This window comes from Morus notabilis, unplaced genomic scaffold (genome assembly GCF_000414095.1).
Source record: "Morus notabilis unplaced genomic scaffold, ASM41409v2 Scaffold111, whole genome shotgun sequence".
NCBI classification, from domain to species: Eukaryota; Viridiplantae; Streptophyta; class Magnoliopsida; order Rosales; family Moraceae; genus Morus; species Morus notabilis.
Genome location: NW_010365775.1, coordinates 9,455 through 14,559, shown reverse-complemented (window position 1 = coordinate 14,559; position 5,105 = coordinate 9,455). Strand labels below are relative to the sequence as shown.

Here is a 5,105-nt window from a genome sequence, read left to right as displayed (position 1 = left end):
GGCGACGCTTGGGCCGATATCCTTTGCCGGCGTCTTAGCTTTCCCCGTCGCCAACAGAAGCTTCATTTGCTCTTCCATCAGTCAACACTGATCAGCGAGGTTCTGGTCATCTCTACCCTAACTTCCCCAATTTTTTTCCACTGTGGCCTTGACCTGTTGAATCTCCTTCTCCACCGACTCAAACCTCTCCTCCCACTTCTTTCCGGCCCGGTCTAAGTGTGGGCTTTTTCGGCTAACTCGTTGAGATACTCAAAAGCCTCCTCGGGATCCTTTTGAAGAAATTCACCATTGCACATCATCTTCACAAATTGGCGCTCTCGAATCGTGAGTCCTTCGTAGAAATAACTGACGAGGCGCCAACTCTCGTAACTATGGTTGGGACACTGATTTAACAGATCCTTGAACCGTTCCCAAACTTGATACAGAGTTTCATTGTTCTTTTGGGGAAAGGTCGAGATCTGTCGCTTCAGACCATTGGTCTTATGGTGAGAGAAATACTTGTTGAAAAATGATGTCGTCATTTCTTCCCAACTTCCAATAGACCTAGGTCGCAGAGAATACAACCAGCTTTTAGCATTTTCCTTCAAAGAGAAAGGAAAGAATTTCAATCGCACAGAGTCCACGGCTTCAGCTCGGTTGTGAAAAGTGGCCACTACTTCTTCAAACTCCTTAATATGAACGTATGGATTCTCGCTTTCTACCCCGTGAAAGGTTGGCAAGAGTTGGATCATGCCTGGCTTGAAATCCAAATTCGGCATATTTGGGGGAAACATTATGCATGATGGTGTGGCCGTACGCGTAGGGTGGAGATAATCGTTCAATTCTAAAAGTGTGAGATTTTTTTTTTTTTAAGAATAAAAACAAATGAAGAACATGTGAAAAAAATAAATAATAAGAAAGCAAAAAAGAAAAACGTTACAAAGCAAAATGCCACATAAAGCAATACAGCAACATTTTTTTTTTTTATATTTTTAACAAGACTACAACAAAAGTGAGCAACAGCCACGGAAACAATTCAAAAAAAAGTTTTTTTTTTTTTTTTTTTTTTTTGAAACAAAAATAAATAAATAAAAAAATAAAAGATGAATATAGTACCTACCTCTTTGGCTAATTATCTACTGAACAATCTTGTTGACGCACCTCCCCGGCAACGGCGCCAAAATTTGATTACGCCAAAACGTGTACAAAAACAAGCGGTCAATTGTAGTACAATTTGAACGGCCGATCCCATGAGAAAGTGTTAAATTGAACAAGAAATGACTAACAAATAAAAAGCGTTAGGAAAGTAAGCAATCAAACAAAAAAAAAGAATGAGTGTTTTTGATGATTTTTGAACAATTTAAAATGGAGAAAATTCAATAATAAAAAGTGGTAAAGCTTTGAGAATCCTCCATATGCTTTGTTCACCTAATTGGATTTTGATTCATAAATTGACTCAATTGAAAGTTTCACATCCCAAACAATCAATCAGAAAATAAATATTTGAAGAACATATGAATTAAAAATGTATTCAAGTAAATAAAATTCTAACGTTTAGAATTAGAAAAAATTATCTTATGAGAAATCTAAGAGCAACAAGATACCGTTGGCAATATTGCAGTAAAAGACTACTCATAAAACAATATCTATCAATATATAATATAATGCAACAATCACATAAAAAGAGCTTGACTATATTTATATGAAAGTTGACAATAAAATATATTGATAAGAAGAAGAAATATGATAAAAGAAAATTATTTACTCAAATATATAAAACTTACAAACCATTGGAGAATCAAAATCCAAATAAGTTCACTACACATATAGGATCATCTCTAGCCTCACCTAAATACTCTAGCCTAACTTGCATATACTCTAGCCTAGCTTGCACGTAATTCTCATAAATTCTAAAAAAAAAAGTATGAGAATAAGAACAAGAAAATAATAGAAAATATGTGAGAATTTAGGCTCCTCCCAATTCACCCCTAATCACCTTGACAATAGCCCTATTTATAGAGTTTTGAGAATGCTAAAAAGCTAAAAACTAGATCCTAATTAAGAAGTTACAAGGCTTAATCGGGGGAAAAAAACCATCACGTTTCTGAAGAGTGGGACACGTGTCGTAAGTTGATTTGCGCGCAGGAGAGACGTGGTGCACAGCTAGACCACGCGGAGGGAGACTGGACGCGTGCGTGGAGGAGAACTCGCACAGGGAGGGAACGTGAGCGCAAAGCGCGCGTATGCAGGGGAGCAGCTGGGCCCCACTGGGACGCGTGGCGAGACGTGGTTGGAGCGAGGCTGGAATGCGGGACCCACGCGGAGAGGAGAGGAGATCCGGGTGACGCGCGCGTGGAGGAGACTCACGTAGGGGAGCGGGCGGTGCGCGCCAGGCGCGCGTTTGTGAGGGGACAGCTGGGTCCCATGGTCCTGCGGTGCAGCAGTGGTCGACACGGTGTTGGCTTGCGGCTTCTTGGCTCAGCTCGCGGCTTCTTGGCTCGGCTTGGCTGGACAATGGGCTGATGGGCTTTGGGCCGAATTGGGCTTTTCTTGGGGTCAACTTTTGGGTTTTGCTTGGTAAACTGGCCCAAATCCAATTGTTTTCTTCAAAAACCTGAAAAATAAAATAAATCTAATTAAAATTAAATCCTCTAAATTTAGGAATATTTGAAATTAAAATCACAAATTTGATAAAATAATTTGACAATTATGAGTATTAAAAGTGCAAATTCGTGCACTTATCATGATGCGATAGCCATGGAGACATAAAGACGACAACATCCCCGTGGTAACTAAAACTATAAATATGTTATAATCAAAATTTATTTACTTTGATTAGCAAAAATAAATACTTTATAACCTAAATTATCTATTATCTTATAAATTACAGGTACAGACTAAGCACATGTATTGAGGATCACACTGGAAACTTGGATATTACCATATTTGGCAGAGCAGTACAAGCCTTAATAAAAAAACCATGCTCAACATTAACAATTGACGAGGGATTTACGGACCGATTCACAATCCCACCAATCATCAATCAACTAAGGGGTGAAACAAAGATCTTCCAAATATATTTTCAAAGAAAAGGACCTCAAATTACTACAATTGTTTTGAAAATATTTGAAGAAACTGAATTGATAACACCACCACCACAAATGCCAACACCTGCAACATCAACTACAAGGTAAAACATATTTACTCATCTTTATTAATTATATTTAAAAAAACATATTTCTTACTTTAAATATATATATTTAAACAATATTTTACAGGGCTAGCCCCCACTTAAGAACAACAACATCAATAGATCCACATACACAAGATCCAAAAAAATCAACCACCAGGTAATATATACTTACTATTTTACATTATTTATAAATAAAAAACAATACTTATAACTTTAAATACATAATTTATTAACCTTATATTATTATAGTTCCAAGGGCAAAGAAATAGAACATCCAAGAAAACGTCCACGAACCAGGTAACGTAACTACTTCTAAATCATACTATTTCTAATTTTTTCAATTACTAATACTAATATCTTTTAAAATTTATATTTTACAGTTGAAAAAACAAAAATAAAGGATCGACAACAACAAACAAAGAAGGATAAAGAGTTATATATATATTGTAAATAACTTTATATAACAATATGTTATATATATACATATTTTGTAAATAACCTCATATAACAATATATTATATATATATTTATTGTAAATAACTTCATATAACAATGTCCTATGTATATATTCATGTATAAATATACAAAATTAATCTATTTCTATTGTACATAAATTATTAATTTTTTCTAAGACATAAAATTATCTCCTACTGCAATGCACGCAAATACGCGCATCCATTGCTAGTATCATAATCTATGTGGCAAATCTAATGTGGTTAAATTCTCTGCCTTTGTGCTGTTTGATATTATTTCTTGTGAATTACTACTACTCATTATGCACCCCTCATCATCTCTTTAGTGGTTCTTCTTTATCATTCTGCTCTTTTAATTCACTTAGTAGTTTTTGGGCAGATTTATATCTTATTCCAGTCATTTATTTTTTTATACATATATCATAATCTATGTGGCAAATCCAATGTGGTTAAATTCTCTGGCTTTGTGCTATTGCTGCTAAATTGGCAGCCACAAACTGGCTAAGAACATACAAGCCAATTAATTTGCCATATATTATTGACTATATTTAATACCTGAGCCACAGCCTTTGTACAAAAAAATTATTGCGTCTATAATCTACTAATTTTTGTACTTATTTATTTGCATAATGTCATTTGCTATATTGTATTTTTATCTTTATATAAAATCTAAATAATAATGTTGTACAGAAGAAGATTTTTGATGTGTTCACTAATCTATGAAGCAGCAAAATGACGATAGATAAATTTAGATATGATAATCTTTGTTTCTATTTTATTTCTTTACCAGCATAATGGATGTATTATTTTTATTTTCTTTGTTTTATGTGCTGCCATGCTTGATATGGCAAATTCAATAACTTACTTATTGCAAACGTGTAATTATTATGGACTATTTTATATATCTATCCTGCGATAAATTTCATATGTAAATATGGAAGTTTGTTAATTCCTGATTATAAATTCAATTTCACAATAACACAATTGCAATTACAGTATATTGTGCAGATATATAAAAATTTCAACAAATTATTTTATTCATATAAATAGTTCAATTTAACTTTACATTTTCCTTCACAAGCACATTCATTTTATTAATCAGTTATACATACATTAATCTATATTTAATTCATTTCCCTAGATAAAAAGAAAATAAAAAATATATAAACAACGTAATTTTTACAAGTGAAAAAATTATAACATGATTAGAATCTGAAAGAGAGAAAAAGATAATATTTCAAAAGATTTAGTTCCAATATATACCAATAAATTAAACCATGACCATAAATGAAAAAAAATGTTATTTTTTTCAAGATTGATGGGTAGTTTGGTATGAGGATTCGTACCATGGTTTGAATCATGGTTCGTGACTCGCTACAGTATTTTCTCTCACAAAAAACACACGTAAACTGAGAATGGTTCTGAATCCATGAACTAAACGTCCATTTAGTGATTCTAAA

General features: G+C 33.5%; 1 non-coding gene across 1 annotated transcript; it reads left to right on the top strand.

Moving 5' to 3' along the window:
• Positions 1-366: 366 nt before the first annotated feature.
• On the top strand, positions 367-473 carry LOC112093671. Its single transcript, XR_002903157.1, has one exon. It is a non-coding gene; the product is annotated as a small nucleolar RNA R71 (small nucleolar RNA).
• The last annotated feature ends 4,632 nt before the right edge of the window (positions 474-5,105 follow it).